At 44.3% G+C, this 27,137-nt stretch overlaps 1 protein-coding gene across 2 annotated transcripts in view; it reads left to right on the top strand.

Moving 5' to 3' along the window:
• sema6cb (semaphorin 6Cb) overlaps positions 1–27,137 on the top strand; it is a 131,876-nt gene that overhangs the window by 29,872 nt on the left and 74,867 nt on the right. The gene's annotated exons all lie outside the window — the stretch shown is intronic.

Raw genomic sequence — 27,137 nt, 5'->3', positions numbered from 1 at the left:
AAATAAATTCATTAAAAATCCTACAATGTGATTTTCTGGATTTTTTCCCCATTTTGTCTGTCGTAGTTGAAGTGTACCTATGGTGAAAATTACAGGCCTCTCATCTTTTTAAGTGGGAGAACTTACGCAATTGGTGGCTGACTAAATACTTTTCTGCCCCACTGTACAGCGACTAGAGTTACTGTGCTGTATTGTGTTTCAGGGCTCTTCCCTTACCTTTTTAACAAGGAGCACGTGTCCACCTAAGTTGAAAAATATAGGAGCTCACAAATACATTTAGGAGCACAATGAAAAATATTTGAAGTAACAAAATTATTTCTTTGTAGTAATGGTGCAAGCAAGACGGTCATGAATCTGCACTGTGTATTCTCAGGGACACTCGGGGTGTGGTATAGTGAAGTAATCATTGCAACAAATATCATCTGGCTGATTTTAATATTTTTAAATTCTAGATGTACTGGTGCTCCTAAATATAAATTCCAGGTCACACAGCAAATGATTTATGCACATATGCGAGTAAAATGGTGGCACTGTAGAGCCCTGTATTTCTGAGTGTATTCTGTCCAGCGTCCACTAAAACAGTGCCTACCCTTTGCAGGGTGCTGGAGAGACAGCTTGTATTGATCGGGTCCATGAGACGGATGGTTTATGTGAAAGACTGATACTGTAAGCAGCAATGGACTTGGAGATGTCTGCATCATGTGGAAGAACCAGTCTGATCAGCGATATTGACAGGGGAGCAGGGCTTGGAGATTTACAGTGGCAGGTGGTTTTCCACTGAGCCGGGTTGTTTTTCCTCCTCCTTCATCCCTTCTTTATCTGTCAAGGGACTTCTGGGTTATTACAATGTGAAGACTGTTGGTATTTGTAGTAGATCACCAAACCCCCAATCAGAATTTCTCTTGGAAAAATACGTGGTGGAGTTGGATAGTTTTGTCCAGTGAAGCATTTGTTAGCGTTGAGGGGGATGTTTACTGGTAATGGTGTCATGCTGTGACTGCTGCAGCAGGCTACAAGTTCTATCCCATTGACTCTTCTATTTAATATAATTGATGTTTATAAATTCCCTAGGTGCAGCATTACAGGGATTGCTGTATTAATTACCAACGTATGTCTTCTAAATAGGTCATTGCAAGCAGTTTGCTGGAATATAAATGCACTCTGCTTCTGTTTTAATGGAGTTTATTTATATGGAAGTACTTCCGGTCCATTTCATTAATAAATAGACAATAAAAGAGTTGCTTTCCCTTACTTGACCTCTCTCCACATTTCTTTGACTCCTCCCATTCAGTTCCATTAGGACTTGGCTGTACATTTCAATGGCATTTCCCACAACATTTCCCAATTCCGTGTTTTATAATGCTTTTCATTATCTTGTTACCTTTTCTACTGAACCACGAGCTTGCATATTAGCAGCCAGTTTGTAGTGCAATCCAGAACTTCCCATTCTTATCGCAAACCTGCCCTCCCCCACTTCCATTTGTCTGTCCCATGATGAATGACCTCTCTATGGATACCGACACCGGTGGATTGGACATGGTCACTAAACCTTTTGGTCTGGAGTCCCCTCCCCATACTCAATATTATCGACTTGCTCATTCATAGCCCTTGCTCCCTGTGTGGGTGGGTGAAATGAGTTCATCTTCATTCATCTTCCACCAGGGCCCTCGTCCCTTCCTGCATTCAATATCCAATTTCTTCCAGATCATGTACAGTGCCTATAGAAAGTCCACACCCCCTTGAAATTTTTTTCACTTTTTGTTGCATTACAAAGTGCGATTCTTTTTGTTTGTCATTGATCTACACAATACGCCATAATGTCTAATTAATAACAATTCAATCACGATAAAATTGTCATTGCATAAGTATTCATCCCTGAGCAAGGCAGTTAACTCACTGTTCCGCAGGTGCTGAAGACCTGGATGTCGATTTAAGGCAGCCCCCCGCACCTCTCTGATTCAGAGGGGTTGGGTTAAATGCAGAAGACACATTTCAGTTGAATGCATGCAGTTGGACAACTGACTAGGTATCCCCCTTTCCCTTTCCTTTCCCTTCTCTTTGTTTAGGCAAGCCTAAAATGAGTTCCGAAGTCAAATTTGGCTTAACAAATCATATAAGTTATGTGTTGAATAATAGGGATTGGCATGATTTCTGAATTACTATCCCCTTCCTCGGTCCTCCATACATGCAACATCTAAAGTTCCACAGTCAGGTATTGAGTTTCAAGCACAGATTCAAGTACAAAGACCACAGAGCTTTTGAAATGCTCAAAGAGAAGTGCAGTGATTGTTACAGTAACTAATAAATCAGACATGAAATATATATTTTAAGCGTGGTGAAGTTAATAATTATGCTGTGGGTGATGTAATAAACCACCCAGACACATCAAACATGTAGTTGTCCTTCCGAACTGAGCTGCAGGACAGGAAGGAAACTGTTTGGGGATGTCACCATGAGGACGTCGGTGATTTTAAAACTGCAACAGAGTTCAATGGTTGTGATTGGAGAACTGAGACTGAGACTGGATCAACAACATTGAAGTAACTTGCAAAGTAATGTACTTTTTGGCCTAAATGCAAAGCCTTATGTTTAGGGCAAATTAAACACAACACATCACTAAAGCCTCCTTATTTTTGAGCATGGTGGTGGCTGCATCATGGTCTGTATGCTTGACATCGACACAGACTGGGGTGTTTTTCAGGATGAAAAGAAAGAGGATGGAGCTAAGCAAAGGCAAAATCATAGAGGAAAACCTGGTTGTTGGCTTTCCACCAGACACTGGGAGAGGAATTCAGTAGGACAATAACCTAAACACAAATACAAATCTACACTGGAGTTGCTTACCTACCAAGAAGACAGTGAATGTTCCGGAGTTGCCAAGTTACAGTTTTGACTTAAATCTGCTTGAAAATCTATGGCAAGACATACATTGATATCTAGCCATGATCCCAAACACCTTGACAGAGCTTGAAGAATTTAGAAAATAGTAATGGGAAAATATTGCACAATACAGGTGTGCAAAGCTCTTTGAGATTTACTCAAGAAGACTCACCGCTGCAAAAGGTTTCTAACATGTATTGACTTGGGGTGAATACTTATTTAATCAAGGTATATTAGTGTTTTTCATCAATCTCAAAAAATAATAATATATATCTCAGAAAAAAAAAGAAACATCCCTTTTTCAGGACCCTGTCTTTCAAAGATAATTAGTAAAAATCCAAATAACTTCACAGATCTTCATTGTAAAGGGTTTAAACACTGCTTCCCATGCTTGTTCAATGAACCATAAATAATTAATGAACATGCACCTGTGGGATGGTCGTTAAGACACTAACAGCTTACAATTAAGGTCACAGTTATGTAGGCAATTAAGGTCACAGTTATGAAAATGTAGGCCACTAAAGAGGCCTTTCTACTGACTTTGAAAAACACCAAAAGAAAGATGCCCAGGGTCCCTGCTCATCTGTGTGAACGTGCCTTAGGCATGCTGCAAGGAGGCATGAGGACTGCAGATGTGGCCTGGGCAATAAATTGCAATGTCCGTACTGTGAGACGCCTAAGACATCACTACAGGAAGACAGGACGGACAGCTGATCATCCTCGCAGTGGCAGACCACGTGTAACAACACCTGCACAGGATCGATACATCCGAACATTACACCTACGGGACAGGTACAGGATGGCAACAACAACTGTCCGAGTTACATCAGGAACACACAATCCCTCAATCAGTGCTCAGACTGTCCGCAATAGGCTGGGAGAGGCTGGACTGAGGGCTTGTAGGTCTGTTGTAAGGCAGGTCCTCACCAGACATCACCGGCAACAACGCCGCCTATGGACACTTCGCTGCACCAGACAGGACTGGCAAAAAGTGCTCTTCACTGACGAGTCACGGTTTTGTCTCACCAGGGGTGATGGTCGGATTCGCGGTTATTGTTGAAGGAATGAGCATTACACCGAGGCCTGTACTCTGGAATGGGATCGATTTTGGAGGTGGAGGGTCCGTCGTGGTCTGGGGCGGTGTGTCACAGCATCATCGGACCGAGCTTGTTGTCATTGCAGGCAATCTCAACTCTGTGCATTACAGGAAAGACCACCTCCTCCCTCATGTGGTACCCTTCCTGCAGGCTCATCCTGACATGACCCTCCAGCATGACAATGCCACCAGCCAGCCAACTTGCAGGTGCCTTGGTGGAAGAGTGGGGTAACATCTCACAGCAAGAACTGGCAAATCTGGTGCAGTCCATGAAGAGGAGATGCACTGCAGTACTTAATGCAGCTGGTGGCCACACCAGATACTAACTGTTACTTTTGATTTTGACCCCCCCCCTTTGTTCAGGGACACATTATTCCATTTGTTAGTCACATGTTGTTCAGTTTGTCTCAGTTGTTGAATCTTATGTTCATACAAATATTTCCACACGTTAAGTTTGCTGAAAATAAATATATATATATCTATATATCTATATATATATATATCTCCACTTTGACGTTTTGAGTAGATCGTTGACAGAAAAATTACATTTACAATTACTATTTTAATCCCACTTTGTAACATAAAATGTGAAGAAATCCAAGGGGGGTGTAGACTCTATAGGCACTGTACACTGTGTACCTACCGCTGCTACCATGCTCCACCAGCACCCTCCTTCCATATCTGCCAGGTCAAGCCTGAGAGAGGGGTTAAGCGCCCTCCTTACAAGCACCTGTATGACACAGAGAGAGGAGGATGAGTGCAGACTGATGAGACGAGGGCAGATGAAGAGGTGGAGGGGAAAAGGAGATTACTTAGGGCAGACCAGGGGGGTGAGGGAGGTGATAGATTCCATGTACATTGTGATGGGTATTAGGATGGAGCAACCTGCAACCCCTTACACACACACACACACACACACACACACACACACACACACACACACACACACACACACACACAACCTTGCTCTCTGTCAGCATATCTCTGTCAATCTGTTCATCCTGTTGGTGGTTATTTTCAATCACCTGCTCCTATGACTATGCTAGCCCTCTCATCCACTCCATTATTTATTCCCATCTTCTCTCCCTTTCTTTTTCTCCTTCCTTATCTCCACTCTCTCCAGATTTTTCAATATGCCTGTGATTGGTTCACTGATGCGGTGTGCTCTCCAATCTCATCCCTATTCATAGTCTTCTGAACACATCTCTTTCCCCTGCCTCCCACCCTCTGCATCCCTCCAACACTTATGTCTTTGTTTAAGACATTTTGTTTGGCTTTATAGTCACTTTTACTTATTCGATTGACTTCCCTCCAGTAGCTCGTTGACATTGCATCACAAGCAAAAGGCTTTGTAAAGCTCTTTAGCACCAGCCACAGTATACCGTTCCCTCTCCATAATTACTGCTGAAACAAGCAGCTCGGCAGTTATCCTGCCTACTGACAATCTCCCAGCCTTTATCACCCACCGCTAAGGCTTTCTTTCACTGTGTGGCTGCCATGATTACCTTGCAGATCAGAGTATGTAAGTGAGGTGCAGAATGTAACCAGGGTTTTACACACTTCTGAAGGAAATTACTTCCAAAATGGCACCACACCTAATGTCCTCCAAACAAAAGGGTTTCAATTGCTGCAAGCTCAAAACTGGAAAGCCACCATCTGGTTTTCCATGGAGATTCTCCACTCTCTGTGCTCTAAGTGGAGAACTTCAATTCCGTTACTCTCAGATTGCCCTGTTAAGCACACTTTTGCAGAGGTTTTGTTCGGTCTTTGACTCCTGGCCTCCTCCAGCGCATGAGGCTATAGAACATGGGATCAAGCTGTCAAGAGTTGGCCATTGGGCAGAGCAGGTAGACGGGGGACACTTTCCCCAAGGTTATCTGATTCCCAGTAACGATCGCCTTTTTTTCTGAGAAATGTCGCTTGTGCTTATTCCATAGAATGGGTATTGGCATTTTATTTACTGTATGTTAGAAACGTCACCTTTTTCCATTGCAGCCGTACCCAAAACTGCATCCCAAGGGATTAAGGGGAAAAAACAAGCAAAGTTCTTTAGCTTAGACCAGTGAAACAATTAGCCACAGCCATTCCTCAGTCTTTATGGATAGCGTTTGTGCTTCAGTGTGTCGTGAAATAGCTGTTCTCGATCTGTCAATGAGTGTGTATGTGTGGGTGCCTGCATCCAGCTGTTGAATGGGTGGAACTCATTGAACAACTAAAAAGAAAAGAAGGTGGAACTGCTGGTGGAGAACGCCCAATAATAGCAAGTGGAAACAGGTGTCACTACCTGCTTGCAGGCACCTGTCCTGGGGTGGAGGAGACCAACCAGTTCTCAGAAAAACTAGCTAAATGATGGCACCAACACACAGATGTGTGTGACTCATTGAGAGGAGTTCCCGACACTCAATGTTTTGTCCTTCCCAGTGTCTCTTAGAGAGTGTGAAGAGGTTGAGAAATCGATAACACTGGTCTACTGCGGATGCAGGACTCTTCACACCATCTCAAAACACTTCCCACCAGTCCTGGCTACAATGCAGTGGTGAACGGTGTATAGATTGGATCGGAAGAACAGAGCTCAGCTAACAGTGCCATTTTCAACCTGGCAAGGAAAGTTTGAGAGACCGTTTAAGTGGTTCTGCTACAGATCTCAGAATTTTTTTCCTCCATTTCCAGTCAAATGTTTGAATGCACCTTTCACGTGGGAGTTCCAAATATCTCTAACGGTTGCCCCAAATATCTCTAACGGTTGCCTCAGTGTGAGCTTTTCTTTTTATGCGGGTGATGTCAGAATGCACAAACTGTTCCAAAATGTGATTGTTATGCTGCAGGACAGTTTACCTGCACTGCCATCAAACCAAGGCACACTGCCTGCTAATTATCTATGGGCTATGTTTCAACTTGTCAATTTCAAATTATTTTCTAAAAGCTTTTCTTTTCTAACAGTTTGAATTGAGGTGTGTTCCGCCTCATTATCGTACAGGTGGGTCTAATGCTGATTGGTTAAAAGTGCATTCCAGCTGGTGTCTATTTCACAAGTTACCACCTACTAAATCTATGGCGTTAGAATGCCTGTTTACTCTGTTCCATCTGACTGCGCAATCCACTGTTTGTCAGCACAGGCAGGGAAGTTATAAACTTGATCTTCACTATAAAAAGCATCTGGACATTCTCACATTTCTTTTAGACCACCATTTAGTTTTCCATAGTGTAGATTTGTATAAACCTTGCTGTCTGTCTCTCTGACATTTGCAACATTGTTTCAATATTCAAATTTGATCTCCAGCTGTCCCATAGTAATGAAAGTGTAGGGGTCGGGATGAGAAAGGGACAGGCATCTTTCACAGCCAGTTGAAATCGTGAATCAGTTGGTGTCATTTTTATGGATATATGTATATATACAAAGAAATGTAAATTGAAAAAAAGTTAAACGAAACAAAGTGCAGCTTGTTTGCTGTCTTTCCAGCTTCAGTTTAAAGTGATTGTGTTAGCTGTGTTGTTGGCTAGCTCCTCTGAACAGCAGTGTTCTAACGAGAGAGCACATTTTCTATGCCAGGCGAAATCGTGCCTCATTAGCTCATTTGTTATGGATGTATCCAAATAAATGTCACTAGAAAAAAAGCTTAAACAAATGCAGCTACTGTTATTCTGGCTGCACTGTTTGACGTGACTAAGTTAGCCGTAGTTGGCTAGCTAGCAAGCAAGGCATAAGAATGTTGCCAGCCAGTATAGCAATGGACCATTTAGAATGAACGACTGGGTTGCTTCCATACATACAGAACAAAAAGACTAAACGACTGGGTCACGTCTCTGGCAACCAAACCTATAGAACGAACGACCAGCCGGCTTGGGTAGCAACCCAAGTTTTGTTTCAGAACTATATCTTGTGCAAGGATGAAATAGTATGAATAAATTCATCAAAATAACGTTTTTAATGAAAATATGTTAATCATTATTTTAATGTGTTCGTAACCCGTTGTATAACAGTGATAATGCCCTTGGATATATTTGTTCGGTTTGCCGGCCCTCAACATTATTTCGGGCCTAACAACACCAGTGCCAATATATCCTCCAAACACCGGTTTCTTTGGCATTATCACTTAATTAATTCACATCGAAGTAGCCCATTTCACTGTTGTGTACAATTGAGACATTACTGAGCCGGACAAACTTCTCTCTTCAAGAGCCCAAACACATCCTAGTGTTTACCCAGATCAAGTATGCAGACATTTGCGCATTTTTAGTCAGAACAGAACGTTTTTCCCCCTGGTACCCACATGGCCTTCATTGATGTTTTCCTTACTAATGATAGCTTTGGACATGTGTGCGTTCCTATCAAAGTAAGTGCCTTATTACATTATCATTATAGTTTATGTATATCATGTTGTTGTTTATACTGTAGCACACTGTTTATGTATGGAGCATAATGCATTTACTGTTGTATTCACATGTTTTCAAGTACTGGTGGCAAATCATGCATTTTGGTTCTTGCATTCTTGTACACTTTTTTGAAGGTTGTACTGATTTATGATGAGCTAATGCTAAGCTATTTGCCAGCTATGTGTGGCACCATGTTTGTTGACATCAAACAATGCATTTTGGTTGTCACGTAAACGTCTGTCAGACTAAAGATGTTATAACAAAATGAGGCGAAGGGATAGTTCACTCGTCTTTCAAGTAAACTTCCCTAAGGGACTAAGTTATCACACCCACTTCAACATGCATACTGCAAACAGACCCAACTCATATTGCCACCTCTTATCTTTGGTTGACGGGGGGGAGGGAAAACATGGCGGCGCGCACAAACTACCCATTGTCAGATTACTTTCGACTTTTAGAAAGTGTTTTACTCAATTATTTTGATCACTAGTAAGCTCACCCGTGTTGTGATGAATTGTAAATAGTAATTGCTATTAACTAATTCATATTATGGTTTCTGTCAGGCGAGAGTTAGCTAAATATAACCGCTTGTGTTAGGTATTTCTTTCCTCAGCACTAGGACTAATGTGGCCTACATCTTCCGGTTTGGATGAGAATTGTGTTATGCCGTCACTACTTCTGTGAATGTCTGAACATTGCATCCCAAAATAAACTGCTCACATTGAGGACATAACATTGTAAAGACTGTGTTTGTGCAAAAATGTTTCTGTGAAAAAAGTGTGGTCAGCTCAAAGTCTGTCTGTTGCGTCAATCGAAACTGGACGTTCTAAAGAGATGTTCTAATCACATTGGTTTGAGCGTACGCTGCAGGGATCACTGTAGAATGATCACACCTGCGTGTTCGTACATATCAAAGAGGTAAAACAGGAACTTTGAAACGCACACAAGATACAGTAAAAAATTGTTGGATTGGACTGGGCCTGTATTCTATAGGTTCCCAGAAGTCAGTGGAATGAAAAACACAGTTTCACCCCCCCCCCCCCACCTTTTCTCTTTCTCTCGTGTCATTTTCTTTCTCTCCTGGTGTGTTCCTCCTCCCTTTTTTAAAATGGTAATGCTGCGGGAACATGTTAGAGCACCCTGGCCGAGAGTCGGCTCTACTCCTAAAAGCTTTCCTTTATGGACGCTCACGCAGGGTTTCCAAGGCATTGACCGCCATTTGCCGGGAATCTGGTCTCTGCTAAATCATTTTAGCGATGGCTCCAGGTTTTCACCACAACACTCAGGGTCTATGATTATTGTTATTGCAGTAATGAGGTGAAGGCTGAATAAAAACATGTGCACTGTGTTGTCCTCTCTGTGCACTCACCCCCATTTAGGAGATTCCAGATAAGCCATGAACATTATTCAGCTGATGCCTATGCAGCTTTCTGCTGGTATTGCCTTGACTAATGCCCAAACCATGACGAATGAAGCTGATGCAATTTTCTGTGGAGTAATATAAACAGCTTGAATCCTTGGATGACTCTTCCTTGTGGGTTCTGGATGGACTTTGCCAAAAGCCAACCATTTCGTGCTCTATCAAGTCTGGTCCCCTGAGGTAATTGGGTGGTGGCTTAACATTTGCACACACACAAAAACAGAGTGGAGGGAATAACTAATTTGCATGTAAATACACTCACATGTCTTATACACCCACACGCCATCTAAAACATACCAAGAGAAGCAAAGAATAATCCCAGCATTACAAGAAAACAATCACACACTAATGTGGAGGGAGGCACACACTAATGTGGAGGGAGGACAGCTTTTGAGGCTTGCTCTATTTGTGATTCATGTCCATTGAGTGTGTTTCATTCTCTATTACACACACACACACACACACACACACACACACACACACACACACACACACACACACACACACACACACACACACACACACACACACACACACAGATGAGGCAATGGCCATTGGCGCTGCTGGCGAGAGTACAGTTGAAACTGCTGACTGTCATGACCATGCACTGTCAGTGACCCTAATTGATATCCTAGACTTTTTCTTCAGATAACACTGTTCTGAATTTCCAGACCTTTCCAGGCCTCAGATCTTGAGAAAAATGCTCAGAGTAAACATTTCACCCTGTGGTTGTTTTCACTGGGTGACGATTGAGTGAGTGTGTGTGCCGGAGTACTGCTGGGGGTGCGTGCGTCAGTTGATTGCCCTGTGTGGACTTTGTGTGTGTGTGTGTATGCATGCATGCTTGTATGTGTGTATGACATCTTGGATTCTGCCAAATATCTTGAGTAACAAGCAAATGTAATGTGTCTAAAGACCAGGCCCTTACTTTCTCTTGCTATTCTACCTGTGGTGCTTTTCTCAGCTTTCCTGAAATATTCCTCCACTCCATGAACTGTTTAAAAGGCAGCCAAACACTTCAAAAGATATCCACTTGAAGCATGTCAGCCCCAGGTTGGCAGCTCTCTGAAATTATCTCCTCTTGTCCTAACCCTCTCATTACCCTCTTAAAAAAACTCAGCACAAGAGCTTTGTGTGTATCACTAATTTCAGCCATATTTCAATAATTAATGCGAAGGGTTAAGCAGCACTACTGCCGCATATTCATTTCTATGTATTTATTTTCCGGTAGGGCAGTCCATGGGGACGCAGGCTGGTTTGTCATGAAAGGGGCTCTATGTGACGGCTGATTTGTGCCACATATGCTGTTAAACCTCAGTCTGCTCTCCCATGGCGACAGGGCTCCTGCGCCGGTGTGTCACCACTACTGTATTTAAACACCGCTCCCCTGCGGGCTCCAGACTTGTGATCAAGAAGCCCAGCATGGCACCAAGCCTGAGCTTTCCCCCCTCCCTCCCTCTCTCCATCTTTTTTTTTATATTCAACAGTCATTACGGGTGCATAAATAAGTAATGCAGGATCAATCAGAAAGAACCTGGCCTGGAGGGAAGCTCAGGGACTGTATAATGGAGTTATTTGAATAAAGGGCCTTTGTTTTTTGGGGGCCTCATCAGAAAAGGCCCCCGCTTGTCCCACAATGGATCGGGCTCTTAATTGAACGCCTCCTGATGCAAATTGGTCATAATTTATGGATGGTTTGTGAAGGGACTGACAGAAATCCTTTTCTACTGTAAATTGTGCTCGCAAGTCTGACTCCAGAATTCAAGAGGCTGTGTTTATCGGACTCATTCACTGCTGCTCTCTGTCGCTCCCTCAGCAACTGTATCGGTCTCTTGGTTTTTCTTCTCTCCGACTCACTCCTCCAGCCCTTTCTCTATCTCTCTCATTTCTTTTCACTTCTCCCTCTATCCTCACATTGGCAACTGCCCGTTCCCAGCCTCTAAAGCGCTAATTGACTTTTCATCGGTGTATGCTATAATTGAGTTTTAATCACCGTTTTACATCATGTTTTGATATTTAAATCAGCCATGTCAGCCAAGAGATGGGGCTTTTAACCACGTTGCCATTCACTGAATTTGATGCTTAAAACACATTGAAGTTTGATTGCATGTTCAACATTAGCGCCTGGTTCTTGAGTGAGCCAAAACACCTGCAGACACTGTTTTTACAGGACCAGCTGAATGCCACCAAGAGCTGATTGATATTTATCTGAGATAGGGATAACTTTAACAGTCATTGGTTCTTGCTCATGGCCCTTTATACCAGTGTGGGCTAGGCAATGAAAAATGTATGTAAGCCAATTCGATTCAAAATTAGTAAAATTGTGACTACCAAGGGAAGAGAACAACCCTCAAAACAGAAAATGTGTGGACTCTCAGATACAGAAGAACATTGTCTTGCATATAGAGTGGTTTTCAGCGCCTGTGGGATCCGTTTGGGTAGAGCGAAAGACGAGACCAACTTGTAGAGTCAAATGATTCTGCTTCTGAGCAGTTAGCTGGCATGTCGATGCGAGGTTGAAGCACCGGTTGATCATTCCGGATCGTTCTACCACCCCTACTGAATGAATGGAAAGTTCCCACGTTCCTCACTGCTGGTGGAAGTGAGATGGAGATAAGCAGGGCTTTAGACTGAATCAAACTAAAGAAACCAAACCAAGCCTCCGCAACACCACAAACCCCTCATCAACTACAACAGCTAAATTAACTTTTGGAGACTTCTATAAACACTTGTCTTCTGTTTTCTTGTTATTTTTGTGTGCCTGGCTGGAATGGAAAACAGGTCCAATCCCTCGACATCTCCCAGCTTTGAAACCTGAACTCTACAGTCTTTTCTCAGATTATACCGCAAGCACCACATGAGGCACGGATTAGGATGCATGAGGCTCGCTCGCTCTCTCTGTCTCTGTCTCTCTGTCTCTTGTTCTCTCCCTTTCTCCCTCTCTGTTGGCTGAAAGATTGTGAGTGATGTTTAGCAAGTCTGCAGCCTTTGGGAAGGCTTTCGGAGTGGGCCCTCTCTTTTTAGCTTGTCCGTGACGGTCTCTAAACAAATTGTAACACTAAGACAAAACGCGAGCTGGCAGCCAGCGTGTAAACCATTGAAGCTCTGAGGAGTTGGACATTTTTTTTGTTCTTCCTTATAAGACTCATTCCCTATCTTTTCAGATGCTCCCCGTGACATTTTGTTGAGAATGTTAAAGCATTTTGTCGGTGTGTGTGTGAATTGCTGAGCTCCCTCTGTTGGGAGGGTTGGGAACATACCCCTGAGTCATTGCTTTGACAGGCTTTATACCTTTTACTCCACTCCTGTATTCACTTCATGAAAAGCCATTGCATACAATCTGGAAACTCACCTTTTTGGGATGAATTTGCTCCTTCAAAGTTTGTAAAAAATAAATGGTTTCCCCACCCAAGCATTAACCATCATGACAGCTAAATTGCCCTGCATCATTGCTATGAGTCAGTCAGTCTTTTCACCTCTGGTAAGGAATGGTTCATTTTTCAATCTTTTTGGTGCCTGTTTGATTAATTTGGTGGGAATTTAGAGGGAGGCAATTATTATTTCAAGTAATTTTTTGCATTGCTTAATTATTCAATGAGTACCCCAAGCTACTCTTGGGATACTGTGTCACTAGACATAACTCAGGAAAAGTAGCTCTATTACAAAGCAATGTCAAGGACAAAACCAGGAAATGAACGCAAATAGCCTACATATCCATGGACTGTGGTATTTTGTCGTGTATCCTCCGCGACATTGGCGTGTTTGGCTAGTTCATTCGCTGCATGTCAGCCCTTAGTGTTCCCCATCCATTAACGATGCTCCCTTTATCTTTGTCTCTGCCCTTCTGACGGTATGAAACCAGCTCGGTAACGAGGCCTGCCATTTAAAAGGCCGCTGCCGGCTGCATTCTTCAAGTGTCACCTCTCATTACAAACCCCTCTGATATGTGTTTCGTCTCTCCTCCCACCTTCTTCCATGGTCTCAGTTTTAAGCACTGTCTGGTCTGCAGGACACCTAATCGGAACCTCCACTTTTAAGTTCAATGCAACAGGACATGTTTTGGTAAGGAGAGAATACGGTACATCAGAAAGGGAAGGATTTCTAAAAGTGCTACTGCTGTCCATTCTTTCCCTTTTTTCCTCCTTTTTTTGGCTAGATCTGTCTCGTTTCCGCACAATTGCACAGATTGTAATCTCATTCTGGCAAAAAAGCCCAACTTGAAATGAAGCCATACATCAGAGTAAACAGCAGAACGGAGAGTGAGAGAAGCAGCGAGAGAGAGTGAGCTGAAAGAGCAAGCTGAAAGAGCGATTCGGAGGGAAAGGCGGGGATGGGGAGCATGAATTGCCAAGGGAAAGGTAAATAAACACTGGCATCAATCAGTTCACAGAAGTCAATCTAACTCGCCGCCATCCCCATTCTCCTCACAAGGATGTGACATTTAAGAGAGCTATGTCCTGTTTTTCAAGGCCTAATTAAACATTCCACGTTGTGCCAAGAGACAGAGGCACCCAGCCTGCAAGTCCTTCCCCTGTAGTTGTCCATTTCCCCTAAAAGAGCATTCGGGCAACTTCCTGAAAGTACTAACCTTAACTGGCATTCCCTGAATGGCATTAGAAGGGCGATTCTGGTGCCCTCTAGCTTTTTGTGTGTGAAGACCCTTAGCGTGTTTGGCAGTGCCCTCCCATGTGCCCCATTGTGGTCAGTCTATTTGCCAGCAGCGTCAAGCAGTAGTAACTATGGTGACTGTGCTCTGAATAGCTAGAGGTTTCAGAGCCCCCAGGGAGTACCACTGAGCTATCTGAATCTGGGCGCGTAGCAGCCCTTGTTTCCTTGCAAGGACTTTTTTAAAGGGTCATAGAGATGTAAGAAAAATGTCAATAGAAAATACATTTTCATCTCATATTTGCTAGTCTGGACAAAGATTGAGGTAACGGAACACTGTCTGCACTGACAAAAGCACACAATACAGGGAAGATTAGCGGTGTGGTAGCACGTTTATCCTTCTGTGCTATGCTAATTGTGTCTGCATGTGCTTTCAACAGTGACAGAAGTGAGAGTGCCTGCATATCTGACCTGCTCACTGTCCAAGGGACACTAATTATACCTACAATGAGATTACCAATAGGTTAAACAAAATGAACATTTTCAGATGCTCTACTCTCTCCCAACTGTCCTTATATCCCCTTCGCATGATTTTTGCAATAACACGGGAAGCTTTAGCCTGAGAGGTCACTCAAGCAGGCTTGAAATTCTGGGCTGCTACAAAGAAAAGCCATATTCCCTGTCCTCAGGGCTTGAATCAAAATGCTCGGCTTGGGTTATATGGAACAAATAGGCGCCCTCCCTGTGACTGCATGTGCTGTATTCTGCCTCGACTAGCACCTGTCTGCTTATCAGTGCGGCAGGCAGGTATTGAGCTTTTGCAGATGACAGAATTGCCGGGTTCCATCTCTGAGCCTTGAACAAAAGAATGAGACTGGAGGGGAGGGAGGGGGGATGTAATTTCTGTGAAAGATGGATGTCACACAGAGGCTGAAAGTAGGACAGCTCTCAGAAGGACAGTGGAGTGACAGCGCCAGGGCAGGAATGATACCTAATGGCAGACAGCTCTTTCTTAAGTCGTGGGGAATCCTGACCTGAGCACACCTGCACAGACATGTTTATTCATCAGTCTCCTGCACTCTGGGGTGTTGCGTCTGCAATGTTTTTCTGTTTTGATAAAGAATTATTGGAAGTGTTTCTGATGCGGTGCACCTTGAGTAAAAATCTCATCCCTCAAGTTCAGCTGTGCATTCGCTTCAAATACAACCTTTACTGTTGATTAGCAGATCCTGAAACCATTGTTTTTGTTTCTATAACCGTGGATGCACACATATAGATAGATGGATATACACTGCTCAAAAAAATAAAGGGAACACTTAAACAACACAATGTAACTCCAAGTCAATCACACTTCTGTGAAATCAAACTGTCCACTTAGGAAGCAACACTGATTGACAATACATTTCACATGCTGTTGTGCAAATGGAATAGACAACAGGTGGAAATTATAGGCAATTAGCAAGACACCCCCAATAAAGGAGTGGTTCTGCAGGTGGTGACCACAGACCACTTCTCAGTTCCTATGCTTCCTGGCTGATGTTTTGGTCACTTTTGAATGCTGGCAGTGGTTTCACTCTAGTGGTAGCATGAGACGGAGTCTACAACCCACACAAGTAGCTCAAGTAGTGCAGCTCATCCAGGATGGCACATCAATGCGAGCTGTGGCAAGAAGGTTTGCTGTGTCTGTCAGCGTAGTGTCCAGAGCATGGAGGCGCTACCAGGAGACAGGCCAGTACATCAGGAGACGTGGAGGAGGGCGTAGGAGATCAGCAACCCAGCAGCAGGACCGCTACTTCCGCCTTTGTGCAAGGAGGAGCAGGAGGAGCACTGCCAGAGCCCTGCAAAATGACCTCCAGCAGGCCACAAATGTGCATGTGTCTGCTCAAACTGCCTGACTGCCATTAGGTAACGAGATGAGATCCTCAGACCCCATGTGAGAGCATATGCTGGTGCGGTTGGCCCTGGGTTCCTCCTAATGCAAGACAATGCTAGACCTCATGTGGCTGGAGTGTGTCAACAGTTCCTGCAAGAGGAAGGCATTGATGCTATGGACTGGCCCGCCCGTTCCCCAGACCTGAATCCAATTGAGCACATCTGGGACATCATGTCTCGCTCCATCCACCAATGCCACGTTGCACCACAGACTGTCCAGGAGTTGGTGGATGCTTTAGTCCAGGTCTGGGAGGAGATCCCTCAGGAGACCATCCGCCACCTCATCAGGAGCATGCCCAGGCATTGTAGGGAGGTCATACAGGCACGTGGAGGCCACACACACTACTGAGCCTCATTTTGACTTGTTTTAAGGACATTACATCAAAGTTGGATCAGCCTGTAGTGTGGTTTTCCACTTTTAATTTTGAGTGTGACTCCAAATCCAGACCTCCATGGGTTGATAAATTTGATTTACATTGATAATATTTGTGTGATTCTGTTGTCAGCACATTCAACTATGTAAAGAAAATAGTATTTAATAAGAATATTTCATTCATTCAGATCCTGGATGTGTTATTTTAGTGTTCCCTTTATTATTTTGAGCAGTGTGTATATATATATATCTATGTATGTATATAAATATATCTATCTCTCTATCTCTCTCGATCTCTATCTCTCTCTCTATCTATGTATCGTCTGTCAGCTCAGGTCTCTACTGTCTCGACTGATCAATTCCTCAGCCCATCTGTCGGCCAAGCTTACTCACAGGGCAGCGCAGTCGCAGCCCTCCACCTCATCCTCCCACACTCCCCAGGCCTGGCCAAAGTTAATGAGAAGATATGATCCCCTTGAAACCCTCCCCCTCATCCCCAGCACCTTATCACCACCAATGTTTTTCTCTCACGGCTGCTTGAATCATGGCTGTAGGGGTAGTGGCTGGTTAGCCACCGCCCAGCCTTCTTTAGCTTTGTCTCATTCCTGCTGTTTACTCTGAAGGAGTGGTAAGGAGTGGAAACTGGCTGCAGGGGGTTGTGTGGGGAGAGAACGGTGTGGATCGGTTGTTTTCCCAGCGAAATGGATTTGCAGTGATGGATTGCATCAGTTGAGCCCTACAGGACGCTGCCTGTAGCTGAATCATAGCTTTAAACAAATTACGTGGGCATAGCTGAGCCGTTGTGCTCCTTGCTCAAACTCAAGACCTGGCTCGTCGAGTGCACTGCCAGGGCATGCATGCCAATTACCCCTGCTGACTTGCCAAGAACAATGAAAGAGAGAAAAAAATAGAGCTATTTGCTCACTTGCTGAGGCAAACACATTTCTAAAGCACCATTTCTATTCACTAAATGAGTCAAAAGAAACAGTCACGCAATGTAATGACCATGTTTTTTCGTGGCAGGTTATGGACTGCATCCATAGGCCAAGCCACATGTGAAAGAAACAAAGCCTAACTGCGTAAGGCTGGCAGTTTATGTTCTGTGCTCTCTGGGATCCTTGGAATGTCACTACCCCCCATTGAAGTGAAAATTGTTTAGGGTAGGGGTGATGGTTAGGATTTAGGGTAAGGACAACCCAAATATATCCCAGACTGCACTGACCAGCAGTTTACCCTCAGAGTTAGAGAGCTGAGACTTCCTCTTTTTGGGCTGGTAGGGTTTTTCTTACCTCACCCTGGATAGCAGGATTCACTGTAGTGTGTAGTCACACCATATTACCCTCTATCTGCCGGTGAGTATTTGGATCAGGATTCACTTGCAATTGTGGAAGTCTATTTGGGGAGGTTGACAGTTCTGTGTATAGTGTGGCGGTGGTAAAAAGTAGAGTTATTGGCAGATGTTGGATGGGAAAGTTCCTTGCAGTCTGGGTGGTCCTGAGGGATGAATAGGTCTCTATTGCAATGACCCCTCATCACTACCCTCGGGCGGTGTAGGCCTGTCTTCATATAGATTGGAGGGACTGCCATAGGAATATGTAGAGAGCACAGGATCTGAGTATTCATTTTGTTGTTTGTATTGTCTCCATCTTTTTCTTGACCCAGAAAAATGCATACACACTTTGAGCTGTCTTAAGACCGCTCAGAGTGGCAGTACATAACAAGGTTAAACTCCTTTTAATAGCCCCGCCAACCCCTCCCCAACCCGAGCAGGGAGGTTGAGGCAGGGCTGCATGACCTGGGCCCTTGCTTTTGGGTCTGGCGTGAATTAAGACGAATGGAGCCATCCGACTGCCAGATGATGAATTGCAGTCTGTGGGAGAGCCTCTCCTTTTATGTAAAAGAGGCACTCGCAGACATGGCACTTTCATCAATCAGACGGGGCCCACTGTAATTTCATTACAACGGCAGAAAGAGGAGCCAGTGTGCCGATGCAGCAGACAGACTCCTTGACAGACCGCTGTTTTCCTTTTGCTGTTTGGAGACTTAACCCTCTCTGGGTCTATGGCTGTGACTGGGGATGAGACACTTTCAGTTTATTTGGAAGCAAAAGCTATTCGCCCCACTATCTTAGTAAGGTTAAACATTGTTGCAAAGTTAAAATGTCCACCCACAATTCAGTTGTATTGCTCCTACAGCAATGTCTCAGTCTCAATTAAAGTGACACCTGGGCCTCACATTCACACCTTCCACAAAGTCCAGGACAGCTTCCCGACAGCGGCCCCCCATGCTTAGTCAACACTCCACAGGCTCCGGAGATGAGTTTGGCACAGAGCGCTGTCCCAAATGGAATTCCCGAGCGTTCCGGATGTGTTACATTGGAACTATATTGAAATGGCAGCAGAGGAGGTGGAACGAGCCATGAGTGAACAGCGGAACGAGGCTAGTGTAATCTCCAGGTGAGGGAGCGCAAAAAGTAGAGCAAAAGTGTGATTCCTCCCACCTAGTTTTCCAATTTCCTCTTTTTTTATACTACTTTCTCCTCCTTTCTCCCCCCCCCCCCTGTCTGTCTCTCTGTGTGGGGTCGTTCAGTCGCGGCGGTGCTCACAGCTGGGGATACGGAGCACTCCAGCTGTTTTGGCAGATAAGCCGCTGCCTGCCCGCCCGGCTTCCTGCCGCTCGTCAGTCGAACGGGACTCGCACTGTCACCGTTATTCACCTGGGACGGGCAGGTTTCTACTGCGATGGAGCCCCCATCGCCTAATCCCCTGTCCCAGAGAGTGAGATGGTGAGAGTCCAAATCAACAGAGCAGCTCCTTCTCCTACTACACAGATGGTGACGCTAATGGAAATAATGAACTGAAAATAGAAAACCCTTGTCCACATGGCTGAAGATCCTATGCATCACAGCGATGGTATGTTCGAAGTAGCTTGTGTTGCTAAGATAGTCTTTAAACAATAGGACAAACTTTTTGAATTATAATATTTCAGTCATTTATTTGGACGCGCTCGTACAAGTGTTGCTGTCAACTGTCAAACCAAAAACTTGTTGCCATAACTTTGCCTAAAAGTTGACGCTGAGAATGGGTGATGCTGAAACGCTGTAGTTCTAAAATTTGGAAAGTTCTATCCTATTGTTATTTTTTAATTATTGTTATTTATTATAAAAGATTCAGTATCCCATAGACCAGGAAGTAGATTGCAATTTCACAACGTCATAATATGCAATGTTGACATTCAACCCATAAATGAATGATGTGTGTTCCTATGGCAATCAAAGGGACATGATATGAGTACTCAAACAGTGTGCGCTGCATTCAGACATTGTCTCTCAGACCCCCTTGTGTATGGAGCCTTTCAGCTCCATTATTACACTTAATTGATTTGTTATTCCACTAATTATTGCGATATGATATCTCATTGTCACCCATGATGGTGTGACAGCTGGCAGTACTGAGACGTACAGTCCCGTAGGTGCTCGCAGCCCAACATCCCTGACGTACCCTGATGTGAATGGAGAATCAGGGTTAGCAGCTCCATCCAACTGGAAGGTGGCGAGTTTACAGCCGAGGGCAGAGGCCTTAGATTATATTTCTGTACCTGGAGCAGGGAACTGATTGCCTGATGAAAGCCCATGCAAAAGGTCAATAAACAGCGGCCCAGTTATTGTGTGGCAGATTGAGAAGGAAATAGTTTTGCTGTGCTGGGAGGTGTGGTCTGTGTGTGCAGCCTTGTGCCTGGATCTTTCCGCTGTGGGTTTCTCTTGGCAGCGAGTCTTCCAGCTGACCTGTCCATGTTAGTCAGTCTGTGGGACTGTGAAATGGCCCACCACGGGGCACACTCGGGGCCCCACAACCTCTCTAGCTCTCTCCTTTTATTTCTCCTTAGCTTGCTCCCTCTCTTGCACTCATGTTTCTCCGTCCCCCTTTCTCTTCACGAGAGGTTTCGTGCTTCCTGTTGGGATCCCGTTTGCCTGGCTTGAATACAGATCAGTCGAAAGAGACCAATTTTTCATAATGCGCAGGGAGCATAGCCTGTTCCGATTCTTGCCATCTCAACAGACCATCTTGTTTCCAGTTTTTGGGGCAGTGTCTGCTGTTGAAGTATCAGGTACGCGGTGAGTTTGTCAAGTTACTTTTCTCTTTGTATGTGGTTTACTTTGTGTTAGAACAGATTCTGCTGCAAGTCTCTTCCTCCATGTGCAATACATCCACACAAACTTTTGTGGACAGTATACTATTTCTATGCCCGTGTGTTTGTATTTTTGATCATTATGAGTGGGTGTGTGTTTGTGCAGTGCTGGCCAGCGGGACTGCAGTATTTTTCCTCTGGTGGAGCGATGGAAAGAGGCTGGTCCTTCTGGCACTCACATCAGTAGGGCCGACATTGGCAGCCCCAAACCCTGAGGACCATTAGCAGACCAGAGTACTCCTGTAGCGGGCCTGCCTGGCGGCCCGTGTCCCACTGGTTTCCATGAGTCTCCTTCCAGAACACAGGCTTGTGCCAGGCCACGACATGTCAGTGTGTATGGGCACCCCTTGCCCCCTGGCCCTCACTGCATCCATTCATCCAAACAGGATGTTGACATAGAGTAGTGTAGTCATTATGTGCACCCTCCAATGGTTCAAGAACAGGAGGGCCAGTTTATTTTATTTTTTGTAGTATTGTATTTTCTGAAACATTTCACGAGTAATGGTTTATAGTGGCTGTCAAAAAATAATTTATTATTTTGTTTAAAAAAATGTCATCTATATTTTTTGGGCTCCTGAGTGGCGCAACGGTCTAAATCACTACATCTCAGTGCTGGAGGCGTCACTACAGACCCTGGTTCGGTTCCAGGCTATATCACAACTGGCCGTGATTGGTCCCATAGGGTGGCGCACAAATGGCCCAGCATCGTCCGGGTTAGGGTTTGGCGGGGGTATGCTGTCATTGTAAATAAGAATTTGTTCTTAACTGACTTGCCTCGTAAAATAAACTACAACAGCTATTGAAACACGAGGCATCTCCATATCCAAGGCTGGGGAAATGTAATTTCTGAGAAATCTCAGAGCATTTTAGTGTCATCATGTCCTACATTGGAAACATGCTCCTTTTCCAACTGGATGTGTGACAATTTGTGTTGATTTGATTTTGAGTAAGAATTTCACTGCTCAGCAAGTCCTCTTTCTTTTTAACTCTTTCTCTACTGGGTGAGAGGTTAGCTTGCCTGTGTTAATTAACCAAGTTCGGTAAAGAAACATTGTGTTGTTCTGAATGTCAGCATGTGTTTTTCCTCTTTGTTTGAGCAGCTGCTTTTGTTGAGGAACAGATCCCTATTTTTTTTGTTCAAATATAACTAATGAGTCAGTTATGGGGAGAGAAACATGAGCTAATCCAACCCTGCTGCCAGAAATAGAAGTCTGTCTCTGCTACAGTAACTGTTAAATTAGCAGTGCATTAACCCCCAATGGATGTTTTGAAGGGATGAAGTGTATGAAGTGGCCTAATGACTTTTTGGGACTGTAGATGAAGTTACACACACCCTTGGGTTTAGTAGAACTTCCCTTTGTAAAAGTTTTTTAAACTCAACATAGGTTGAGTAAATATTGAGAAAGTCCATACTAGTTATTCCTGTTTGACCTTTTTTTTAAAGTCATGTTTAATTCACAAGGTGAAGGCAGTTAGAAGTAATAATCACTTAAGCAATGAATATACGAAAAGCTAGTCTGAAAAATGCTCTGTCATGCATATGAAGGCTTAAGAGAAGCTGAGTTAAAAAGTAGAGCATTAGCCTGAGTCATGAGGACGTTTTGTGTTACCTAGAGGTTGAAAATGCTGAAAAGCTCAACCTGTAAATGTTTCTCTGAACCGTAATACCAACACATCACACGCATTTCATTCTACATACATTTAAAGACATTTTGTTAGTCACGGCACACCGCCTACATCACGAGGAAACACAACTTTTCAGTTTGTCTGAATTAAAAGTTTTTGTTTTGGAGTGTGGTTGACACCATGTTGTTACGTGGGCATGGAGCAGAATGCTCCCCCACAGGAAATGTCATGCTATACTGTGTCTTCTCAAGTGGAGTGATGAACCTAAGAGGGCTTGAAGCAAAACCAGAAAGTCAACCACTTCTTCTAACCAGAAACCAACCTCCATAATTACAAGCCAATGTGCTCTTCCCTTTGATGTATGACTTTAGGGAAGTTGGTTGGATACCGCCCTATAGCGATAATTGTGTGGTGAGCTTACTGGTGTAAACTGGCTGTAGTGAGTCACCCAATTGAGGACGAGAGAATTTTTGTTGCTCGGGTTCGATCCACCCAATATAAAGGGCTGTTAAATACTCCGATATAAAACACCCCATCCATTGTCATTGTTATTGCCAGGTTTGATGGCTTTGAGATCTGAGATCTTTTTTTCTCCTCTCGAGGAGCATTTTACATTATCCCCTTATAATCATCATCTGCGTGGAAGTAATCAAATCAAATTGAATTTGTCACATGCGCCGAATACAACAGGTTCACCTTACAGTAAAATGTTTACTAACAAGCCCTTAACCAACAATGCTTTAAGAAGTTTTAAGAAAAATACGTGTTAAATAGAAAATGAAAGTAACAAATATTTAAACAGCAGCAGTAAAATAACAGTAGCGAGGCTAAATACAGGGGGTACCTGTACAGAGTCCGTGTGCGGGGCCACAGGTTAGTCGAGGTAATTGAGGTAACATGTACATGTGGGTAGAGTTAAAGTGACTGCATAGATAATAAACAGAGAGTAGCAGCAGCGTAGAAGAGGGGTCTGGGTAGCCCTTTGATTAGCTGTTCAGTCTTATGGCTTGGGATAGAAGCTGTTAAAAAGCCAATCTACACACGTACTTATGCAGCCAGGGTATGCATGCTCCATTCCTGGTTTCCAATCAGAGATTGAGGGATTTCAGACAATATGAAATCTCATCTGCCTCCTGGATCCCCATGATTACAAAAGAGCCTGGTGTGGAGGGAATGGCCAAATGGGAGCTTAGAGCACGGTGGTAGAAAGGATAGCGTTGACAAGGCAACTAGAGCTCATTATTCCTCCATCTATGCAGGGGCACGGCGCTCCGTTGATGGGCACCAGAGGAGAGGATGGAAGGATGGATGAGGTTACGCCCACGTCTAAAGGGCATCCAGGATATGACACGTCTGGACTGTAATCCAGGATTACCTGTCCGATTCTGTCGTCTGTGTCAACGATCCACGTCAGCAGAGATAACGACACCGGCCAAGACTTTGACTCACTGTGTGAGTGTTTTTCTCTGTGATATGGCTCTGCAACATCTGCACAGCAGCAGCAGTTGGTTGTGAGTTGCCCAGCAAGCCCAGACTGCACAGTGCCCAGGTTTCCACGGTGGGTCTGGGAGGATGTGTGGTATTGACACAGGTGAGGAGGCTGCTGTCTGGGTATCTGCTGGCAGAGAGACTGAGGGTGTCTGGTTCTGAAGCATAGCAGGGTGTAATAAAGATCTACACTGTAGCTCTGTGTGTGAGAGAGGTCCTCTGAGACTTGTCTCTTGTGGTTTAGAACTACAGGTCATATTACAGTGAAATGGATTACAGAAAAACCCAAGAACACCTCTGACTCTTGTCTTTGTTGTCTTCTTGTCTTTGTCTTTGGGGGGGGGGGGGTAGGAATTTGGGAGGTTTCTCCTTTCGGGAATTTGCACTATTTTGGTTGAGTACTGAGACAGGCAGTGAAAGCTGCATTTTTCATTTTGTTGGTTCATACATCACTCGGTGATCTTAAGCAGTTTTAGCTTTCTCAACCAAAGTTGGTTCAACTCTGTGAGGGTTGGTAAAGGTACAATAAGCTCGATTTTCCCCATTGAGCGATGGATCTAGTGTCTTGACAAAGATTCAGTGAGTCATTCCTGTGAACTTTGAAGAGAAAGCTTTCGTAGATAGAAAGAGCACAGAATAGCTGTGCATTTGTTACCAAAATCATTGTCGTCTCCTCAAAATGTTAATGTTTTTAAAATAGGCCTGCTGGTCCTTCAGGTTCAATAAGCTAGACCTGTGGGTTGGCTTATAATTGCCTGTTCATTTAGTTTTATTACGTCAATGTTCTCTCTCCATTTTGGATGTGCTATGTTGTAATTTCTCTGTGTGACAGTGCTATAATTATATTTAAGAAGGAAAGGAGAGAGCCTAAGATGGCTATCTTAGACCCTGCATTGCTACTGTTTGTCAGAATCCATGTTTACATTGGCATTTTCCAATGAAGTTGTCAAAATGACTGAAAGGAAACGAATGCATGCATGGACCCACACAGGCAGCCAGGCAAAAACCTACTGTGTGCATTTCTGAACATACAAACACGCACGCATGCACTGAAATGTGCTTCTTGACTACAGCCATCACTCTAGAATTCATCACCCTCCCCTCTCAGTTCGCAGGTCATACATTTACACGGCATGTATGGCATCTCTGTGTGTTTGTGTGTGTTAACGTTCTTGTGTGTGTGTACAGGATGTATGCTTTTCCAATGGAGGATAGTTGGAGGAAAGGGGGGGCTCTCCCCCGTATAATGTGGTCTTTAATAAAGACACAGGTTGCCAGATTGGAAGTGTCAGTGTGTTGCAGCATGCAGTCTCTCAGGGTGATTTATGACAGTGCTGCGAGGCTATTAGATTATGGGTTCCAGCTCTGCTCCGTGTGGGTGATAAGAACAGCCTACAGCCATGGGAAAACTCCCCGTTCACGCGCCTCATTTCAGGGGGACATTGCAGTTTTTTTCACAAGGTGCCGTCTGAAGGAAATTGTATCCAAGCACATTTGCCTGTCTTGTGGGTATATCAGCGTTCCCATTTAATGTTTTATCCTTTATCCTTTCGGGAGTCTTGCTAACAAAGGGGAAGTAGTGAATTATTATCATCAGAACTCAAAGTATTTTAACATCACTGTCTCATTTTCACCTCTTGGGCTGCTGGCTCCAATAAATGGACCATAATCAAAATAACTTAATCCACTTACATGTGATTCTGTCTAATTTTGACAAACCGTTCTTACCTTAGAAGCAGAACAACAACCAAATCTGCAACTCTGCAGTTTCTCCATTTCATCACCATGGGCCTGAAAAGGGGCTGTGGGGAGAGAGAGGGGTTAGGTCGCGAGGACAGAGCTCTGCGCTCAGAGTTTGCGCTGCAGCGCGCCATGGCTAAAAGGACAGTTGTCAACTGCTGGTGAAAGAAAACAATGGGGCATCGGCTGGAGCGCCTGGGGGGGAAAAGGACGAGTCAGGGTCGCTTTCAATTAGCGCAGCGGGCCATCTCTGCTAGCCACAGGGGCCGGGAGGAGGTGGCGGTGAGGGGTGGGTGAAGGGGATAGGGGAGCAGGTGCAGCACAGCGCGAAAGAGAGAGACAGAGAGCGAGAGAGTCGTGCTTGTCCCTGACTGCCCAAGGAATAACGCTTTTGCCTGGAAGGAAGCAAAGGGTGTGTGTGTGTGTGTGTGTGTGTGTGTGTGTGTGTGTGTGTGTGTGTGTGTGTGTGTGTGTGTGCGCGCTTCGGGAGTGAAATGTAGAGATAGGCTTACTGTTTGAAACCATGACGGAATCCTGACAACACCTCGTTGGGAAGAAAGCGTAATGACATCTCATACTGTCAAAAATCCTGATGAGGGTCTTCTAAGGATTCATAAGACTTGAGAGTAGAAGAGCAAGGATCAGACAAAGGACCTCTTCTGTAAATCCCATTATAGTAGTCTATCACTCTGACATACTATACTGGGGATTTTTGTTTCGTTTTTTACTTAACCTTTACTTAACTAGGCAAGTCAGTTAAGAACAAATTCTTATTTACAATGACGGCCTACCCCAGCCAAACCCAGACGACCAATTGTGCGCTGCCCTATGGGACTCCCAATCACGGCCGGATGTGATACAGCCTGGGAAAGGAAGAGGCAGTCCGGCTGTACAGTATTCAGGAATAATGAGTTGCCTTTGTGATTTCTGGATTGGCCAATAAATCGTATTTTCCCTTCAAAATAACCTGATGAGTTTGGAAGTAGGACACTACAGTATGTTGTTTCACACACTGTACACACACTCCTGAGGTTTCTGTGCTCCAGCTGGCAGGATATGACTTGCTATGCTTTCATGTGGATGCTCGCATACACACACCCACAATGATATGTTTCGGACCATGCATAAGTGGATTCGTTTCTATTGTGGGTATTGGCGTGTGGTAAAAACATACAGTATACACACACAAACTCCCAGCGTGTGCACACATGAGTTTTTCCAACCATGATCTATGCCTGACCACCAGTTACCAAGGGCAACACGTAAGGCGGACACTTACAAACACATAAGCACAGCATTGGACGCATTAATATGCACATACATGCAAACATTGCACCGTAGGGCTCTCCAGAGGGTGGTACGGTCAGCCCAATGCATCATCAGGGGAAACTCTGCCTCCCCTCCAGGACATCTAC

This window comes from Oncorhynchus masou, chromosome 30 (assembly GCF_036934945.1).
Source record: "Oncorhynchus masou masou isolate Uvic2021 chromosome 30, UVic_Omas_1.1, whole genome shotgun sequence".
In the NCBI taxonomy this organism is placed as follows: Eukaryota; Metazoa; Chordata; class Actinopteri; order Salmoniformes; family Salmonidae; genus Oncorhynchus; species Oncorhynchus masou.
Note: the sequence above shows the minus strand (reverse complement) of the source record. Positions and strands in the feature narration are given on the sequence as shown.